The following is a 22540-nucleotide window of genomic DNA, read 5'->3' as shown; positions in this document are numbered from 1 at the left end:
ACACATAAGGCGGGGTAGTGGCCCAGTGGTATTAACAAAGGAATATTACTCACAAGACCCAGGTAATGTTCCAAGTTACAGGGTCTGAGTCTCCTCGTGACAGATGGTGAACAAAATCCAGTTTAAAACCTCTGGAATTAAGGGTCTAATGCTGCCCATTGCTGATTGTCAGGAAATAATATCCTGAGAGTTCAATAACTTCCTTTCGGGAAGGAAACTGCGATCCTTACTGTTTCTGACCTACATGTGAGTCCAGACACACAGCAATGTGGTTTACTCCTAACAGCCCTCTCAGCAATAAGGGATGGACAATACATTCTTTCCAAGCCACTGAATCATTAAAAAAATCAGATGGGAGACTGCGTGTCTGATGCCACTGTGAAGCACAACAAGAGTGGAATAGAGAGGATACTGGTGAGGGAACAGGAGGGTTTCACTGTTGTACAGAATCATAGAATATGCAGAGTGTGTAAGCAGGCCCTTCAGCCCATTGAGTCCACACTGACCTTCGGAAGAGCATCACTCACAGACTCACCCCATTCCTGTAATCACACAATCCCCATAGGTTAATCCAACCATTTTACATATCCGGGGATAGAGTGAGCAAATTAGCATTGCCAATCTACCTCACGTTCGCATCTTTGGACTGTGGGAGGAAACCAGAACACCCAGAGGGACCCATGCAGACACACGGAGAATGTACAAACTCCACACCCCTAAGGTTGGAATCGAATGCAGGATCCTAGCGCTGTGAGGCACGACGGAGTCACCGTGCTGTATCATGGTGCCTGTTAACACTAAATACATAGGCAGGAACAGGCAAGAGGTACTGTTTGGGGAATCTCAGTAATTAGGAACAAAATCTGTTTAAAAAGGACTTCAAGGAATGTAATCGCTGAATTATTACCAGAAAATGTGTAAAATGCTAAAGACGTGAGAAGATGAGGGAAGTGAACACATGGGTGAAGGAGTGATGTGGGAAAGAGGGATTCACATTCGTGGGACACTGATGTCTTCATTGGGACAGTATGGGACTGCACCATTTGGACGGGCTCCACCTGAACTGATCTGGGACATAAAGGATGGAAGCACTAGGAGCAGGAGTAGGCCGTCCGGCCCTTCGAGCCTGCTCCAACATTTAATAAGGTCATGGCTGATCTATTCGTGGATTCAGAACCACTTACCCACACTCTCACCGTATCCCTTTATTCCTTCAGGTTTTCAAAACATGATCTACCTTCACTTTAAAAACGTTTACTCAACCAGCATCAACTGCTTCCCTGGGTAAGGAATTCCATAGATTAACACTCTCTGGGGGAAGAGGTTCCTTCTCAATTCAGTCCGAACTCTGCTCCCTCTAATGTTGAGGCAATACCCTGTTGTCCTAGTTTCACCGGCCAGTGGAAACATCCTCTCTACTTCTATCTTAACCATTCCCTAAGATACCCCGCATTCTTCTGAATTTCAATGAATATGATCCCAATTAGGAATGAATATGATCCCAATCTAGGTTAGAAGTTCAGCACAACATCGTGGGCCGAAGGGCCTGTTCTGTGCTGTATTGTTCTATGTTCTATGTTCTATGTTCAATTTACTTAGTTTCTCCTCATCAGCCAACTACCCCCCCCCCCCCTCAACTCCAGAATCAACCTCGTGACCCCCCTCTGCACCAACCCCAGTGCCAGTACATCCTTTCTCAAGTAAGGAGACCCAAAGTGCACACAGTACTCCAGGGGTGGCCTCACCAGCACCTTGTACAGCTGCAACATAACCTCCCTGATTTTAAACTCAATCCCTTTCGCAATGATGGACAAAATTCCATTTGCCTTCCTAATTCCCTGTTGTACCTGCAGACCAACCCTCTGTGATTCACACACAAGACACCCAGGTCCCTCTGCACAGCAGCATGCTGCAATTTATTACCATTCAATTAATCATCCTTTTTCCTGTTACTCCTCCCAAAATGGATGACTTCACATTTATCAATATTGTTTTCCATCTGCCAGATCTTTGCCCACTAACTATATCTATGTTAGAAGATAGAACATTACCAGTGCAGTCCAGGCCCTTCGGCCCTCGATGTTGTGCTGACCTGTGGAACCAATCTGATGCCCATCTATCCTACACTATTCCATTGTCGTCCACATGCAGATCGAATGACCGTTTCAATGCCCTTAAAGTTGGAGAGTTTGGCTGATGTTGCAGGCAGTGCATTCCATACCTCAACTACTCTGAGTATAGAACCTACCTTGGACATCTCTCCTATATCTATCACCCCTCAATTTAAAGCGATGTCCCTTCATTCTAGCCAGCGTCATCTGAGGAAAGAGACTCTCACTGTCCAAACTATCTAACCCTCTGATTATCTTATATGTCTCAATGAAGTCACCTCTTAACCTTCTTCTCTCGAACAAAAACAGCCTCAAAGTCCCTCAGGCAAAAGTGAAGACTGCAGATGCTGGAAACCAGAGTCTAGATTAGAGTGGTGCTGGAAAAACACAGCAGGTCAGGCAGCATCCGAGGAGCAAGAAAATCAATGTTTTGGGCAAAAGCCCTTCATCAGGAATGAAGGCAGGGAGCATTCCGGGTGGAGAGATAAACGGGAGGGGGGGTGGGGAGGAGGTAGCAAAGAGCACAATAGGTGGATGGGGGTCGGGATGAAGGTGATAGGTCAGAGGGGAGGGTGGAGTGGATAGATGGGAAGGAAGATTGGCAGGTAGGACAGGTCATGAGGACGGTGCTGAGTTGGGTGCTATTGCTACTCTATCCAACTATTGTACTCTTTGCTACCTTCTCCCCACCCCCACCCCCCTCCCGTTTATCTCTCCACCCTGGAGGATCCCTGCCTTCATTCCTGATGAAGGGCTTTTGCCCAAAATGTCAAGTTTCCTGCTCCTCGGATGCTGCCTGGTCACAAGTCCCTCAGCCTTTTCTCGTAAGACCTTTCCTCCAGACTCGGCAGCATCTTAGTCAATCTCCTCTGAACCTTTTCCGAAGCTTCCACATCCTTCCAATAATGTGGTGACCAGAACTGTGCGCAATACTCCAAATGTGGCTGTACCAGAGTTTTGCACAGCTGCAGCATGATCTCATGGTTCCAAACCTCAATCCCTCTGCCAATAAAAGATCACACACCGTATGCCTTCTTCATGATCCTCTCAACCTGAGTGGCAACATTCAGGGATCTGTCTGCCCGGACACTGAGATCTTGCTGCTCATCTACACGACCAAGAATCTTACCATTAGCCCAGTACTCTGCATTCCTGTTACTCCTTCCAAAGTGAATTACCTTACACTTTTTCGCACTAAGCTCCATTTGCCACCTCTCAGCCGATCTCTGCAGCTTATCTATGTCCCTCAGTAACCTGCAATATCCTTCAGTACTATCCACAACTCGACTGACCTTTGTGTCATCTACAGATTTACTAACCCATCCTTCTATGCCATGGCTCCAGGTCATTTATAAAAATGACAAATGGCAGTGGCCCCAAAACAGATCCTTGCGGTACCCCACTACTAACTGAACTCCAGGATGAACATTTCCCATCGGTCCCAAACCGCTAAATCACCTCAATCCCATGCCTCCATATTCTGTGCAATAGCCTACCGTGGGGAACCTTATCAAACACCTGACTGAAATCCATATACAACACATCAACTGCTTTACCCTCATCACCCTGTTTGGTCACCTTCTCAAATAACGCAATAAGGTTTGTGAGGCAGGACCTACCCTTCACAAAATCATGTTGACTATCCCTCATCAACTTATTCATTTCTAGCTGTTTATAAATCCTATCCCTTATAACTTTTTAAACACTTTACCCACAACCGAAGTAAGGCTCACTGGTCTATAAATACCAGGGTTGTCTCTGTTTCCCTGCTTAAACAATGGAACAACATTTCTATTTTTGATGAAGTAGTAAAGAAGATTGATGAGGACAGAGCAGTAGATGTGATCTATGTGGACGTCGGTAAGGCATTCGGCAAGGTTTCCCATGGGAGACTGATTAGCAAGGTTAGATCTCATGGAATAAAGGGGGAACTAGACATTTGGATACAGAACTGGCTCAAAGGTAGAAGACAGAGGGTGGTGGTGGAGGGTTGTTTTTCAGACTGGAGGCCTGTGACCAGTGGAGCGCCACAAGAATCGGTGCTGAGTCTTCTACTTTTTGTTACTTACATAAATGATTTGGATGCGAGTGTAAGAGGTACAGTTAGTAAGTTTGCTGATGACACCAAAATTGGAGGTATAGTGTACAGCGAAGATGGTTACCTCAGATTACAACAGGATCTGGACCAGATGGGCCAATGGGCTGAGAAGTGGCAGATGGAGTTAATTCAGATAAATGCAAGGTGCTGCATTTTGGGAAAGCATATCTTAGCAGGACTTATACACTTAATGGGAAGGTCCTAGGGAGTGTTGCTGAACAAAGAGACCTGGGAGTGCAGGTTCATAGTTCCTTGAAATTGGAGTCGCAGGTAGATAGGATAGTGAAGAAGGTGTTTGGTATGCTTTCCTTTATTGGTCAGAGTATTGAGTACAAGAGTTGGGAGGTCATGTTGCAGCTGTACAGGACATTGATTAGGCCATTGTTGGAATATTGCATGCAATTCTGGTCTCCTTCCTATTGGAAAGATGTTGTGATACCTGAAAGGGTTCAGAAAAGATTTACAAGGATGGTGCCAGGGTTGGAGGATTTGAGCTTTAGGGAGAGGCTGAACAGGATGGGGCTGTTTTCCCTGGAGCATTGGAGGATGAGGGGTGACCTTATAGAGGTTTATAAAATTATGAGGGGCATGGATAGGATAAATAGACAAAAGGCTTTTCCCTGGGACGTGTGAGTCCAGAACTAGAGGGCATAGGTTTAGGGTGAGAGGGGAAAGAGACCTAAAAGAGACCTAAGGGGCAACTTTTTCACACAGAGTGTGGTACATATATGGAATGAGTTGCCAGAGGATGTGGTGGAGGCTGATACAATTGCAACATCTCAGAGGCATTTATATGGGTATATGAATAGGAAGGGTTTGGAGGGATATGGGCCGGGTGCTGGCAGGTGGGACTAGATTGGGTTGGGATATCTGGTTGGGGTGGACAGGTTGGACCGCAGGGTCTGTTTCCATGCTGTACATCTCTATGAGTCTATCCTCCAGTCTTCTGGCACTATTCCTGTAGACAATGACAATGTAAAGATCAAAGCCAGAGGCTCTCCAATCTCCTCCTGGCTTCCCAGAGAAACCTAGGATAAATCCCATCTGGCCCAAGGGACTTAGCTACTTTTACACTCTCCAGAATTGCTAACACCTCTTCCTTATGCACCTCAATCTCATCTAGTTTTGTAGTCAGTATCTCAGTATTCTCTTCGACAACATTGTCTTTTTCTGGTGTGAATACTGATGAAAAGTATTCATTTAGTGCTTCCCCTCTCTCCTCTGACTCCATGTACAACTTCCCACTATTATGTTTGACTGGCCCTAATCTCTCTCTGGTCATTCTTTTATTCTTGATAAACCTAGAGAAAACATTGGGGTTTTTCTTGATCCTATCCACCAACAACTTCATGTTCCCTCCTGGCTCTTCTTAGATCTCTCTTTAGTCTTTCCTGGCTAACATGTAACTCTCATGCACCCTAACTGAGCCTTCACATCTCATCCTAACATAAGTCCTCTTCTTCCTCTTGACAAGAGATCCAACTTCCTTAGTAAACCACGGTTCCCGTGCTCAGCAACTTCCTCCCTGCCTGATCAGTATATAATGATCAAGGACACGCAGTAGCTGTTCCTCGAACAAACTCCACATTTAACTTGTCCCCATCCCCTGCAGTTTCCTTCCCCATCCTATGCATCCTAAATTTTGCCTAATCACATCATAATTGCTTTTCCCCCAGCTATAACTTTTGCTCTGTGGTATATACTTATCCCTTTCCATCACTAAAGTAAAAATAACCGAATTGTGGTCACTATCACCAAAGTGCTCACCTCCCTCCAAATCTAACACCTGGCTGGATCCATTACACAGTACCAAACTTAATGTGGCCTTGCCCCCTTGTTGGCTTGTCTACATACTACATTCTATACATACTGTATAGAAAATTCCCAACAGGGTAACCTCTTGCCTGTTTCTAATCTCAACACATACTACCTCAGTAGATGAGTCCGCAAACATCCTTTCTGCAAACAGAATACTGTCCTTGACTAATAATGCCACACCACCCCCTCTTTTACCATTTTCTATTCCTCTCGAAATATCTAAATCCTGAAACCTGCAATAACCATTCACTATCCTATTTACCTGCAACTCCACTTTCAAGGAGCTATGAACCTGCACTCCAAAAGGTCTCTTTTGTTCAGCAACACTCCCTAGGACCTTCCCATTAAGTTGCTTTCCCAAAATGCAGCACCTCGCATTTACCTGAATTAAACTCCATCTGCCACTTCTCAGCCCATTGGCCCATCTGATCAAGATCCTTTTGTAATCTGAGGTAACCTTCTTCGCTTATTATTCCCAGCAATCCCTTGGTCCTTTCAGCCACCTCTCGCTCTGCTGCTGTCTGTAAAATGAAGGCTGCTCATGCTCAAGGTCAGTCCTTGGTGAGAAATTGACCTTCCCAGCAGCCCCCACCTCACCCTCTGCTTTCAAACTGACCAATCTCCCCTGGCAACAGCAGAATTGAGGGACTGCAGTTACCTCCCTCACTAATATTGACCAACAAGGTCTAGTCAGTAAGAGCTCTGTGGGTCCCAAGGGCCAGTTTGTCCAATATCAGCAATCTTATAACAAATAATTCTTGTTCTTCCTGTTTAGCAGGGGGCTGACGGGAAGGTGAATCACTGATTTTAAAACTTACCTCGTGAATAGACGGAGCGCACGCTGAGCAGGAGCAGACTCGGAACTGCTGGGTAAGTGAAGGAACACATTTGAGCAGTTACTTTAACCAAAACACTACTTAAGTAGTGCCTCCCACCCGTCCTCATTCTCTAATCAATCAATAAAAGTTCTGAGACACAGGTTGGTAAGATAACTTGCTTTTCTTTATTTACTTTTCAGTAGACTCGTTAGGAATTTGGAATAGTGAGAATGGAGGCCGAGGGCAGTTAAATGTTCCTCCTGAGAATGTGGGAGGTAAGGGACACCACTAATGTCCCTGCTGACTGCATCTGTGGGAAGTGCACCCAACTCCAGCTCCTTGAGAACTGTGTAAGGGAACTGGAGCTGGAGCTGGATGAACTTGGGATCATTCGGGAGGTGCAGGGGGTTATTGAGAGGAGTTACAGGGAGGCAGTCACACCTCAGGTACAAGGAGGAGAGAGATGGGTTACAGTCAGGGGACAGAAAGGGAACCAGCAGGCAGTGCAGGGATCCCCTGAGGCTGTTCCCCTCAATAACAAGGAACCCATTTTGGATACTGTTGTGGGGGGGGGGGGAAAACGGGGAAATGACTTACCAGGGGTAAGCAATGGGGCACAGGTCTCAGGCAGAGTCTGTCCGTGTTGCTCAGAATGAAACAGGGAAAGGAGCAGAGCATTAGTCATTGGGAACACCTTAGTTAGGGAAACAGATAAAGGTTCTGGGGGAACAAGAGACTCACGGTTGGTGTGTACCCTCCCAGGTGCCAATGTCTCAGATCGGGTTTTCAGGATCCTTGAGGGAGAGGGGGAGGGGGAGGGGGAGCAGCCCCAAGTCGTGGTCCACATTGGCACCAACAAGGTCAATAGGACAAGGGATGGGGATGTCATGCGGAAATTCAGGAGCTAAGCTGGAAGATTAAAGCTGGTTTGTTGGCTGTGCCACATGCTTGAGGGGGGTGAGGAATAGGGAAAGAGAGGAGTTGAACACATGGCAACAGGGATGATGCAGGAGGGAGGGATTCAGATTCCTGGATAATTGGGGCTCATTCTGGGGTAGGAGGGACCTCTACAAACAGGATGGTCCACACCTGAAACAAAGGGGTGACAGTGTCCTGTGGAGCGGGGGTGAGGGGATATTTGCAATGCACAGGCAAATGTTGTCGACAAGAATACAGAGATACTGGCAACTAAACGAGATAGGACTGAGGTTCACAAGGAGGTGGGTTTTAGCAATTCGAGAGAAATAATGTAAAAACATCCCAGGATGCGTCACATTAGGAATATCCAACAAAAGCTAACACTGAATCAACAGGTAAATATTAGGACAGGTGGACCAAATGTTTGGTTAAGGAAGTCGGGTTTAAGCAATTTCTTTACTCAGGTGTTAAAGGTTTGGGAAGGGAATTCTTGAGCTGAAATTTTAACTTGAATGCATGTCCACCAGTGATTGGGCACAGAAGGTGTGGGATGCAGGAGAGGAAGAAACTGAAGGAAATCAAAGTTTTCACCGAGTAGTAGGGCGACAGGAGGATAAAGAATTAAGAAGTCAAAACTTTGGAAGGATTTGAACACAAGCCTTAAATTTTAACAAACTTAAGCTGATAAATAAGTTTGGAATCCATCGGGGGGGGAGGGGCCTCAACCGGGACCACGGGTTCATGTCACATTACAGGTGACCACCATAGACTTAAGACACTCTACACTCACTACACACAAACACACACACACACATACACACACACACACACACACACACACACACACACATACACTGTCTCACACTCAACCCCCACCTCAGACAGACAGACACACACACACAGACAAAGACCCACATGCACACATATATTTTGTGGGGTGAATTTGTACTTGCAGGGTTACATTGTACTTTGCTCAAAAACTGCATGAATTCATGTAGAACTCCGTTATGTAACTTTTTAGATTAGAATCAATCTAAACATCAGGACATAGACAGAGAACACAGGGGGCCAACACCTTCAACATATTGTCTAGTTATCACCATTGTTAAAGCTAACTCGAGAATGCAACATTTTAAAAAAGGTTTTGTGATTTACACATGAAAGTAGTGAAACTATCACTGTATTCTAACAGATGAAAGGCTTAACACAATCAATGTCTCAATGTATAATTTCAGTTACACCACACTGTAAATCTTTGCTATAAATTCTGTGTGTTAGGATTGAGCCCTCCACTACCACCTGATGAAGGAGCGACACTCCGAAAGCTAGTGTGCTTCCAATTAAACCTGTTGGACTATGAATCTGGTGTTGAGATTTTTTAACTTTGTACACCCCAGTCCAACACCGGCATCTCCAAATCATTGAGTCTGAACCAGACTGTTCATGAGCTTGGTGCTCCGTTTGACCTGGAGTTGAACAGTCATCTCAATTATCTCCTCCACCAAAGTTACTCAGGATGAGGTGGAATCAATGGCGAGCAGAGCTTGTCACGGGAGCAAAGTAATTAATTCAGGAATCCCAAAACCTCTGACAAAAAAAGTCTACATGTCCAAAGCAAAATGTTGGCCAAGAGGTTTGGCAACACAGGACGGTATAGGGATTGAACATGGTGGTTTCAGATCACTGGTGCTTCTTCAGACAAAGGTTCAACCAAATTAATGAAAAAGTGGAAAATTTAAATACACAAGAGAAAACATTTTGTTTAGTGGGTGGTTATTACTTGAAGATGTGATGGAGGCAGATTAATTCATTCAAAAAAAGCTGGACAGTCACCAAGAGAGAAACAATTTACAGAGCAACAGGGAATATGAACAAGGGACGTGACCCAGATGATTCGCTAATACAGAGAGCCAGCACAGACAGGAACAGGCTGAATAGACTCCTTCTACATTGTAGTCTTTCTCTCATTTGAGATGTTATTTTGATTATAGCACATTTAGAGTGAAGTTTAAGCTGTTGGGTTAAAGGCTCTTCACAATTAGTTGCTGTGCTCAAATTCAAACCAGTGATCAGCAGACACTCCACTGGGAATCTGATATTGTGTTGACAAATCACTAATAGCATCAGAAAGAGGGTACTGGACCAATGATTACATTCTATACTATTTCCTTCAAGTGACTGTCACAAACAGAACAAAGCGCCCTCCATCCAAATAATATTGAACAGAAAATCATCTCCATAGCATCCAGGCACCGTTTCTTGACTATCACAGAGGGAATGTTTTGCTGGGGCTGGACATTATACTGTAGCTGTTACCCATTTGTCAAGAACAAAAACAATGTGATGGATTGTAAAATAAGTAGACCGTTTTTTCATTTCATTGTAGAAAGTGGCTAAACAAATGAAATGGCCAGTGACTATGCGGGTATCGTTGATCCAAGTGACGTTGGTAGGTGGAGCTGGTGAGGTATTTGCGTCATTATCAGAGGAGGGATCTGGGGAGTATCAGGTGATAAAAAAGCCATCTTCAGTGTAAATGAGCTCCACCCAGAAGCTTCTCGGCATTTTAGAACCTAAGGAGGGGCCTGGTGTCACAGAGTTTGAAAGGATCAAACAAAGTAACTTTGATCGGTGGATAAGAGCATTGAAAATCGATCAGACAATCTTAGAGAGACAATTATCATGGAGGAGTTCAAAATTCACTTCCTGAAGTAACGAGAACTCACCTGGAAGAGCGAGTTAAGATTGTAAGATTATCAGCGGAAAAGGCAGATGATTATGAGTTGGTTCATAAATCAAAGTTTAGCTTCCAACATCAATTTGAATCTGAGGGGGATCGAAATTGGGGAAAATGGAAATCCTTACGTGATAAGGGAAAAGGGACATCTTGTTGATTAATGATCGTTCACCACAGGATAAAGAGGAAACCTATGAGGGAAAAGGGAATTAAGAAAGCTCAGCTGTTTTCCTTGTAATAAAGTAGGCCACATGAGGAAGGGAATAAATGGGATGAGGTCCTAAAAGCAGAATTTAGGGAGTTAGGAGCCAAGTTACAAAGTAGGACCTCAGAGGAAGTCATCTCAGGATTTCTACCAGTGCCACAGGCTAGTCAGAGCAGAAATGAAAGAATAGGCAGGATGAATGAGTGGCTTGAGAGTTAGTGGAGAAGGGAGGGTTTCAGATTTTGGGACATTGGGACCAATTCTGGGGGAGGTGGGACTATTACAAATCGGATGGTCTACACCTGGGCTGGACTGGATCCAATGTCCAGGGGCTGCTTTTGTTAACGCTGTTGGGGGGGGATGGGACCCAAATGAGGTGGTGGTTAGTGGATAGTAGGGAGGCAGTAACTAAAACCTGTAAGGAATGAGACAATGAATTCAGCGTGACTAAGGGGAAGAGTAGGCAGAGACCAGATGAAGACGACAAAGGGATTGACAGTCTGAGATGCGTTTGTTTTGATGTAAGTGGTCAAGTGAACTTCGGGCATGGATTAGTAGCTGGGAGTACAATGTTATTGCTATAACTGAGACTTGGTTGAGTGAAGGGCAAGATTGGTAACTAAATATCTCAGGATATCAATGCTTCAGGTGGAATAGAAAGGAAGGTAAAACGGGAGGAGGAGTTCCATTACTGGTCAGGGCGGATATCACAGCTGTACTGAAGGAGGGCACTATGGAGGACTCGAGCAGTGAGGCAATGTGGGCAGAGCCCAGACAGGAAGGGTGCAGTAACGATGTTGGGGCTGTACTACAGGCCTCCCAACAGTGAGCGTGAGAGGAGGTACAAATATGTAAACAGATTATGGAAAAATTAGGAGCAACAGGGTGGTAGTGATGGGAGATTATAATTTTCCCAACATTGCCTGGGGGATTCACGTACAAATTCTGCTCCATTTAGACCTCTAACACTCCGGAGCATCCAGGAGGGTTTTTATAGAGCCGTATGTAAATAGTCCAAAATTGGGAAGGTGCCAGTCTGGACCTGGTGTTGGGAAATGAGCCCAGCCGGGTTGTTGAACATTCTGTCACGAGTTACTTTGGGAATAGTGATCAGAATTCCATAAGTTTTAGAATACTCATGGACAAAGAAAAGAGTGGTCTGAAAGGAAGACTGCTACATTGGGAGAAGGCCAACAATAGTATAGGAGTTGGGAGGTCATGCTGAGGCTGTACAGGACATCGGTTAGGCCACTTTTGGAATATTGAGTGCAATTCTGGTCTCCTTCCTGTTGGAAGGAAGGATGTCGTGAAACTTGAAAAGGCTCAAAATATTTACAAGGATGTTGCCAGGTTTGGAGGATTTGAGCTAGAGGGAGGGTCAGAGTCAGAGATGTACAGCATGGAAACAGACCCTTCGGTATAAGAGGCTGAATGTGCTGGGTCTGTTTTCCCGGAGCGTCAGAGGCGGAGTTTATAAAGTCATGAGGAGTATGGATAGGATAAACAGACAAGGTCTTTTCCCTGGGGTGGGGGAGTCAGGAACTAGAGAGCATAGGTTTAGGGGGAGAGGGAAAAGGTATAAAAAGGACCTAAGGTACAACCTTATCACGCAAAGAGTGGTGCATGTTTGAATGAGCTGCCAGAGGAAATGGTGGAGGCTGGTACAATTACAGCATTTAAAAGGTATCTGGATGGGTATATGGATAGGAAGGGTTTAAGAGGGATATAGGACAATAGGATTAGATTAGACTGGAATAACTGGGTGACATGGAGTTGGATGGAAGGGTCTGTTTCCGTGCTGTATATCTCTATGACTGTGACTCTAAAAAGCATCTGTTTGGGTAGATGAGTAGGAAGGATTTAGAGGGATATGGGCCAAGTGCTGGCAAATGGGACGAGATTAATTGAGGACATCTGGTCGGTGTGGATGAGTTGGACCAAAGGGTCTGGTTTCATGCTGTACATCGCTGACTCGGAATAGCCAAATTTAGCAGGAGCTGGAAAATATGGATTGGAAACAGCTGTTTGAAGGTAAATCCAAATTTGATATGTTGAAGGCTTTTAAAGAGATAATCATTAGTAAGGGATAGACATGACCCTGTGAAAATGAGGGCTAGTAATGGTGAGATTAGGGAACGAGGGATGACTGATGAAATTGAGAGACTAGCTCAGAGGAAAAAAGGAAGCATACATAAAGGTCTAGGTGATTGAAACCAGACAAACGTTTGGAAGAATATGGGGAAAGTTAGACCAATCTGGAATGGTTGATCACTCTAGGTCAAATCAAGTCTGCAGAAGGAGGGAGGAAGGGTTCGGTATTCCAAAAGGCATTAAGATGGACAAGCTCCCAAATGGGATCTCTCTCAGGTTGGGGGAGGGGGAGGGGGAAGAGCAGAGAGAGAGAGAGAGAGAAAGAGAGAGAGAGAGATATCTTTGCAGCATCCGTGAACACAGGTGAGGGTCCAGGGGATTGGAGCGTTCCTAATGTTGTCCCCTTGTTTAAGGAGAGTAGCAAAGATAATCGAGATAATTATAGACCAGTGAGCCCGACATCAATGGGAGGGAAGCTGCTGGAGAAGATACGGAGGGATAGGATCTATTTACATTTGGAAGAAAATGTGTGTATCAGTGATAGGCAGCTTGGTTTTGTGCAGGGCAGGTCACATCTTACCAAGTTAATAGAATTGTTTGTGGAAGTGAAAAAGGTGATTAATGGGAGACGAGATGTAGATGTTATAGACATGGACTTCAGTAAGGATTTTGCTAAGCTTCCCCATGGTAGGCTGATGGAGAAAGTGAGGTCGCAAGAGGTCCAGGGTGTCTGAGCGAGGTAGATGCAGAACTGACTGGGCAACAGGAGACAGCAGTACTAGTGGAAGGGAGTGTCTCAAAATGGAGACCTGTGATCGGTGGTGTTCCACAGGGATCCATCTGGGACCACTGTGTTTGTGATATACATAACTGATCTGAAGGAAGGTATAGGTGGTCTAATTAGTAAGTTCGCAGATAGCAATATGATTAGTGGAGTTGCAGAGGACAGACGGACAACTTAGTGAGTGAGTTTCTCAAAAGATTCTATCACCAAGTCCCAGCAGATGAGTGGTTGACTGAGTGGTAGGTTTAGAGAGAGATCACGGTGAAGCTTACCTTGTGGACCCATCTGTCTCACACAACCAAGATTCAGACAATCACTTATTCAGTTCACCTGGAAGTTCCGTGTATGTTGGAGTTTCATTGCTGCTACCATCTGTTCAGTTCTTTTCCCCGAGGTTTCACACACGAGATGCAATTGGCACACACCAACTTCTGCAAACAGTTGAAGTTTATTAAAACTTGTACAAGCAAGGTGACCACTTTTGACCCTCTTCACGGGCATGTGAGGTCAAGACAAAGTGAAGCCCTGAACAAAACACATCCTTTTTATACAGGTCAGTTGGTAATGTTCACAGGTACTCTGGCCATGCCTTCACAGTCACATGTTACCCCAGGTACAATGGTAGGATGAGATCTTCCTCAGGGATAATGCAAGTGCAAAAATGTCCTAATACTGGGGAATCATTATGCAGATGATTTCATAACTCTGATTCCCCAAGACAATGCAGGTGTGACATACCTAGCTTCAGGGTCTGGCGAGGAAGCATTTCCGAATGGAAGAGATTGAATGATAGTCATTTGCTATTACTCCCCATACCATTATCAAATTAAACTGTCTAAATGGGAGGGGGAGGGGGAGATGATTCACATTCTTGCATGAATGTTGTCCCCACTCACTTTCAGAATATTCAAATCAGTGCAGTTTAACCCTTTAATATTTCATTAATGTTCAGAGATATTCCAATTTAATCTTGAAACATAACGTTCCACCCTTTGATCATTCCATGATCACTACCCAGATGACACCAGCAGCTTTCATCAGACTGAAAACCAGTTTGCAGAGTTCTCCCACGTGGGGACAAAGTTCACCAGTAAATTTCTTAAATCCACAGTCCATAGAGACCACTCTGTCCCCTCCAAGTCAAGTGGAAATTAGCCAATTCTCCAAAATCTCCTTTAGTAAAGTCCAACCTGAAAATAAAATCCCGTCTGTCCTTGCACTCCACGGAGAAATCTGAATTCTTGGGCGAGGACAGTTAAATACCTAACAAAACTGACAAGACTTGCAGAGCTGCTTCAGACAGAGGATACCAGCATCTGTGTGTGTGCAGTGTAACAGCTGCAGCTCCAGGCTCAGCGAACACAGCATTCTTTGCTGGGCCTACCCCCACTCTGCTGTTAAATGTCACAAAGCTAACTGGCTGTTGTGAGGTGAGCTTGATCTGTGAACCTTCATATCCCTTCAATGATCGAAAGAGAGGGTAACGTTCAGGTGGTTTAACGCCCAGAGGAAGGCCACTGACAAAAAGCGTGCAGACCTCCTCTTCACTGTTGATAGCTTCTTGACTTTTCGTGCTGATGACTGGGGGGCTGATTGAGTCCGTGGGATCAGGTTGTGGAGGGCTGGGCGATGGTTCGAAGGCGTGCTTTACCTGTGAATGGAGAAACTCTAGAGACTGTCAGCTGCTGGAAGTATCTCTGCATTTCCTCTCTCATTTCTTCCTTGTCAAGGTGGTTATAAAAACACAGTCACACATTTACCTGCACTAAATTGTAATCAACATTCTCAGTCATCTTGAACTCTGTTACACTGTTCACCATTTACGACATTAGAAGTTTATGGATTGTATAAAACTTGATAACTGAATTGTTTAGGCAGTACAAGTTATTTACAAACAACAATCCACGGCCTAAAATCAAACCCTCGGGGAACGTCATTCAGGTTAGTCAAAATTATTTTCCTTTGACAAATTGATACGTGGCTAATGTGAAAGCTCAGGTAAACATTTTTCCAAAATCTGGAACAGCAAGAAAACAGCAATGTTTCCTCTCCTTTAGAAATTGAAGAGACAGTTTCAGTTCAGATTTAAATCTCAAATATTCATGGGAAAAAAATGCAGGACATTTAATGTTAATCTGGGCCAAATCAGGAAGCCCTGGCTGACCAGGATTAACCAGGGATTGAGAATCTCCTCAGTTCAGGAACCTGACTCGGAGCTGGCTGGTCACAGCCAGTGTACTCTGTCCAAGTAAATCAAGGGGGACATGGTGACAGGGTCTGGGGGCTCAGGTCCCAGATCGGCATGGATTTGGATCGATTTGCCCAGACACAACAACAGGATAGTTCCAGCAGAGTTGGTGATGGGGAGCAGACACTGCACCAGGTTAAACCTGATATTTCCCCAAACTGGGGGAGGGTTGTTGGGGTGAAACAGCAGCAGGATCACCAATGCCAGCCACATGCCTCCTTGAAGCGAGGGAGACCATTTCATTGAGGGGATGACGTTTGGTGTCAGAACCATGGAAATGGCTCTGTATGGGTACGAGGTGAGGTCGACGTGAGGTCAGGTCCCGTGACTTACAAAGTTTGGGGAAAGTGAGGCAGTCCTGAACCAACACGTGGGTCACCTGAAAGCTTTTCCCTCACAAACAGAGCAGGAGCAAAACATACTAGGCCCCTGTCAACAACCAGAAGGTCTGTCAGAAACCATGGGCTCTCCCCTCTGGCTGGTGTTGAGGAAACCTCAGGGTCCAAGATGGATGCAGCCTCGATACCATTACCACTGGAAGGAGGAGGAAACTCTCGAGATGCTCCAGATACAGGGAGAGGAACTACAGTCCGGTACAGGCCGTGTCAGAGTCTGCATCAGAGGGACCGGAGCTGGGGTGGACACGTCACAGGAAAAAGGTACAAGAGGAGCTGACCCACACTCCCGGGCCAGTGGGGAGGGTGGGGGGATGAGTTTGCTACAAGATCCTTGATTGTGGCTTCCAGCCCAGGCTAATCAGGAAGCCCTGGTTAACTGATATTAACCAGGAGATTGCTGAACAAACTGGCCATAAACAGGTCCAGGCATCGGGCTGTGGAGGGGGTCATTAGGGCCGACTGCCTGCCCGTCTTCCGGGGTTATTTTAGAGCCCAGGTTGTCTCTGGGAAAGGAGTACACGTTGTCCACCAACACCCTGGAGTTGTTCAGGGAGAGGTGGGCACCGCAGGAAGTGGAGTGCATTATTTCTCCATCCAACTCTATTTTGATTTAGTCCCTACCTTCCCCTTCACTGTTTGATCACACAGCATTGCCCTTTGATGTGAAGGACACGGCTCGTCACTGGCCACTCGGGTGTTTCCTTTCTTCCTGGTGGTGAAAATTTGAATAAAGATTCATGCAACTTGTGTCTTTCACTGTATCTCACACCTACACACACACACAACATGGGGGCTGGGGGAAAAAATAATCACTCCCACAGTTAGGCGGTAGTGTGGGGGGGGGGGGGGGGGGGGGGAGAAAGAAAACAAAAGATAACGAGGAGTGTCAGAGGTTCTGTTCACTCAGAGCTGGCTCGGAGGGAGCTGGATCAGTGACAAGGAATCTCCACATGTAGATGGCGGAGTTAATCAATTCCTAATTTGACAAGGAAGGGAAACAAAAAAAAATTGTAAAAAAACAGAACAAACAAAAGAGAACAGCCTTTTCCACCTCCACAATGTCTTCCATTTCAGTTCAGCTTCCACTTACTTTCAACTCCCGTGGACACTAAACCCTCACCTCGTTTGGATTTGGGGTTGTAATTGTGATGGGCAGTTGGTATTCAGGAGTTTGAAGAGCTGTCTGAATAAGGCATGACACTGGGACACATCCATTATACGTTAGAAACTGTCCACAGAAACCAAGTTGGAAATTCGAGAAGTTATTGAAACCCTCCAAGATGAAACTTGTTGCAGTGCCGTGTGAGGGGAGAGATTATAAAGCTGACCAAGACAATAATTGTTGGACAAGCCTTTAGTTTACACACAGCTTTCCAGGGAAACCAATCTGCTGTCTCCACCTGGTCTGGTCTGGTATGTGACTCCAGATCGACAGCAACATGGCTGACTCTGAACTGAGCAGCTTACTGGACGAGGGATATTAGGAGTGGTAACAAACACCAGTGTTCTCAATAATACCCGCGTCCCAGAAAAAAAGCAAGAAATTAATTTGAAATTTAATCTCAAATCCTTCCACGAGGAAAGGCATTACATGGAGATTGTTATAAAGTGGAATTGGTCTACAGACACAGTCACAAAACCCCATCCTGCACGGTCACTACTGAAGACCCCAAAGGCCCTGAATTAAGTACTTGGCCTCTCTCCACTCACTTTGAAGTCAGTCCCACTGGAGAGCTGACGACAGGATTTTAAACATGGTCACACTTGGTAGTCAGTGTGTGTCGAATATTGTGATAGCTTAGAGGATGCATTATTCAGAAAGCCATCTGCTTTGTATAACATGGGAGTGTTCCATCAGTTTAATGAAATGAAGAGCAATGTTCCACTTGCATCTCCGTTATTTTCAGAGGCTGGTGCACAGATGGAATGAGCTGCCAGAGGGAGTGGGAGAGGCAGATACATCATTTAAAGACAGGTCCATGAATAGGGAAGGCTCACAGGGATATGGGCCAAATGCAGGCCCGTGGGACAAGTTCAGATCAGGAAACCTGGTCAGTATGGACGGGTTGGACCGAAGGGTCAGTTTCTGTGCTGTATGACTCAGACTGGAAACGACTCAGCAGCATCTCAGTGATACATGAGAATTTACCCAGCATGCCGATCCCAGGGAATGGCCATCTCCTTGTCCTAGACTGACAGGTGAGGTGATGGTGGTATAATGGTAGTGTCACTGAACCAGTCATTCACAACTCCATGGAGCTCAAGCCCCTTCCCCATCCCAGGAGAAGGACCTTTGGAAAATATTGAAGAAAATATAGGTACAGAATTAGTTCAGCAAAATCAAACCCCTTGAGGGTGGTAGGGAGATTAGATTAGATTACTTACAGTGTGGAAACAGGCCCTTCGGCCCAACAAGTCCACACCGCCCCGCCGAAGCGCAACCCACCCATACCCCTACATTTACCCCTTACCTAACACTACGGGCAATTTCCCATGGCCAATTCACCTGACCTGCACATCTTTGGACTGTGGGAGGAAACCGGAGCACCCGGAGGAAACCCACGCAGACACGGGGAGAACGTGCAAACTCCACACAGTTAGTCGCCTGAGGCGGGAATTGAACCTGGGTCTCTGGCGCTATGAGGCAGCAGTGCTAACCACTGAGCCACCGTGCCGCCCAGATTATTCAATGACCTGCATATACTCCAATACAGATATTTAGAACAATTAACTCAGGCAGAAGAATTACTCAGTTAAAAAAGGATCCAGAAACAAGAGAGCAGGGGCTGGGGCTCAGAACACGGAATCATTGACTCAAGGAGAAACAACTTCAGGGAAAGGGAGGAAAGCAGATCATGGAAGGAGGTCCCAGAGGACTAGTAAGAGAAGACAGAAAGAGGACACCAATAGTGTTGCCTGGAAACATTTGGCTAAGAAATCCCATTAAAGAGACTCAAATACTGAATAACAATAGGAGATAATGTACCCAGTAAACTCTGGGGCACTGACTGTTCCCCTCTGTCCTCTCCCCAGTGAGGAGCTGGAAAGGGTATACAGTGGGGAATGATCCATTCCCAATCATGAAGCTGAGACATTAGTTCTAGCCATATACCATCAGGGGGAATGTCAAGCTCCTGATGAACCCCACAGAAGGAAGTGAAATCAAGCCAGCGATTGAGGAGATCAATCCGAAACGTGTCCCAGGACTCAATGGGATGAACCTTGAGGACATTAACATTCAGAGAGTTACTACTCACCTCAAGGTTCTCTCTGGATCAGGAGCGGGACCAGATTCATTGACAAATTGAACTGTTTTAATTCCAAAGATTGGATGACAAGGACAGCCTTAAAGTAATTGATAACCAGAGACCTATTAATATTGGCCTAATTTTAGCAAGCCTTTTCTCTAAGGGTTTAAGTGAGGGGACTCAGTTTGAATTTTGGACAGAATGGTTGTAATGTAGCAACACTGGGCTGTAATGGGAATACAGACTTCTTACAAAATATTATTCAAAAGGAGCCCAGAGCAATAGAAAGGATCTTTCAGTTGTCTTTGAACTGGCTCCAGCCTTCAACTCCATCACAAACTGCTGGTGTTAAAAACTTCAGAAGGTTTGTGTCATTTATTCAACTAACTGCTGATTTATATTCTAAATCACACAGCAATTGCCCTTGAACATGAGAGGAGGCTAAACCCATTTTGGGAATGGCGGGGGATGTGACTGTGGCTTTAGTTGTGGATGGGGTCTCCCCGGAAGCCTTGCTTGTGTAGTCACCGTTGAGAGAGTGTGTTTGATCCGATTATCTCACGATGTTTGGTTGTACCTCATGGTTCCCCTGGTAATGGCAGTGGGAGAGTGGACTTGTTTAACTCATGTCACTTGTTTTTAAGCTGGTTTTACTGGTCTTTGGACCAGAGTACTGGCTTTAGGTTTGTGGAACAGCCAGTTGGCTTGGTCTGGCTCGATCCACTGTTGACCCGTGTGGACCGTAGGCACTGCCATTGGACGGTGCTATTAAATAAATAATGGGAGATTTAGTCAGTCAATCTCCCGAGTTCTAGATGGACAGATACCTGGCCACACCCTGTAAGCTCATTTGTGCTGGGGGATTGTGACAAATATTAACTTCAGAAAAATGACAACCATCTCAACACTGACTGACTGTTGGAGACCCCCAGATTTGTGTCTGTTGCTGATACCAGGTTGAAAGTCCATAAGGTCAGTGAATAGATCAGAGTGTGTGATATTAACCCTGTCATAGAGGAAACTGATATGTGAGCCTGTGTTGGGAGGTGAAGACTCTGATATTCAACAGCAGTAAACATAAAGATGTGGGCAGTGAAATTTTAGATAAGACAACCTTCGAGCAGAATGTCAGCAAAGATTCACCCATGATTTTTAAATCCATCCCGTCTTCTCAGGATCGAAGTAATTTAGACAAGGTTATCAGATTAATACGCAAATACCTGGAACGATAACAGTAAAAACTCCAAAGCAAATATCGGGGAAAAGGAGGATTCTTAACAGGCTGAAAGAAGTTGTGCCTGTCTGAATCGTGTCTGTGGTTGAGGAAGTTGAGGAAATTAGAAGAGTTAAAGATCAGTGCCAGGGAGAAATACCTGGTACACGTGTGGAACATGCAGATGGTATCCCAAAACGTCAGAAACCAGAAGGGCTATTAACGCAAGCAGAGGAATTCTTTGCTAGTAATGGGAATTCTATAGCTCAGAGACCAGGTCTATTGTTCATGAACAGTTATACTGAACATTTGTTGGAGATACATACCTCCCTAGTTTTATCTTCACTCACACCCTTAACTATCTCAGTATAGACCAGATAGAGTAATAAAGATTGTAATAAAGGGGTGCAATGATGATATGTGAAGAAAGCCCGTTTTAAAAGAACACAGCTTTTGTACAAACTAAACATAAGCAAATAGCGAGAGAGATGATGGGGACACCTGTTCGTAGTTTTTTGCTTTCTTAATTAAGCACAATTAGAGAAGATTTTTCAGGATAAACTCAGTGCCAAGTAAGGCGGCTCATATTATACAATTAAAGTTTTATGGAGTCTTTAAGATTTCCACTGATCACCTGATGGAGCCAGTGAGTAGAGGAACTGGATGATCATTCGGGTGGATCCCAGAACAGCAGCAGGACCCAATGGTATTGGGTTAAAGGAGAGAGAGTCCATTCATATGAAGGGCTCATCCCCGAAATGTCGATTTTCCTGCTCCTCGGATGCTGCCTGACCTGCTGTACCTTTCCAGCACCACTCTAATCTAGACTCTGATCTCCAGTATCTGCAGTCCTCACTTTTCCCTGAATGATAGTCCTCGTCTGCCCAGGCTGGTTTCATTGTGGCTCCAAACTGGTGTTCTCCCAGAAATGCTAGAGAATGGGAGGACAGTGCTAATCCCCAAGACCACCAATAATTGGCGACCAGTGACTACAGGGCCACTTTGCTGAGTCGTTTTGCAATATTTTTTGTAAATATATGAAGCAGAAGCAGTTAAACTTACCCTGAGACAGAAAGGTTTCCTTGGGGCAACCCTGGGTTGCAATGAAAATATCAAGACTTTTAGTGATGTTATTAATGGGGCAAAGAGAAATGGGAGAGATTTGGCAATTGATTTTAGTGCGAAAAATGTGTTGCTGGAAAAGCGCAGGTCAGGCAGCAAAGGAACAGGAGAATCGACGTTTCGGGCATAAACATTCCTGAAGAAGGGCTTATGCCCGAAACGTCGATTCTCCTGTTCCTTTGATGCTGCCTGACCTGCTGTGCTTTTCCAGCAACACATTTTCAGCTCCGATCCCCAGCATCTGCAGTCCTCACTTTCTCCTGATTGATTTTAGTGACCGAGCTCAGGCCTTTGATTTGATCAGGCACAAATAACTTTAAATCATTACAGAGTAGCCCAAGGATTTTATACAATGATAAATCTTTGTACAAAGAATACGAGAGTTATGGAGGACAATAATTTTAAGACAGTTTATAAAGATAGCTTGTGGTGTAAAGCAGGGTGATCTTTTGTCCCCTATTGTTTTTTTTTAATATTGCTACGGATCCACTGGGAGGGAAGTCAGGTGTTTTTATGAATTTTAAAGATGATCTTATCCACCATGTGACCCTGGCATTTGCTGATGAGACAGCACTTCTCAGTGAGACTCACTCGGGTAGGGCATGTAATTTGAAGATTGACCAACACTTGAGAATGCCAGACTGTCAATTAACACAAAAACTGGAGGGTTCCATTTCTTGCATAAAAATGAGACCATTATAGTAGAAAGATCGAAAGATTGGCAAGATTCA

The sequence above is a fragment of the Chiloscyllium punctatum genome, chromosome 42, assembly GCF_047496795.1.
Source record: "Chiloscyllium punctatum isolate Juve2018m chromosome 42, sChiPun1.3, whole genome shotgun sequence".
Lineage (NCBI taxonomy): Eukaryota > Metazoa > Chordata > Chondrichthyes > Orectolobiformes > Hemiscylliidae > Chiloscyllium > Chiloscyllium punctatum.
This window is presented reverse-complemented; position numbering follows the sequence as displayed.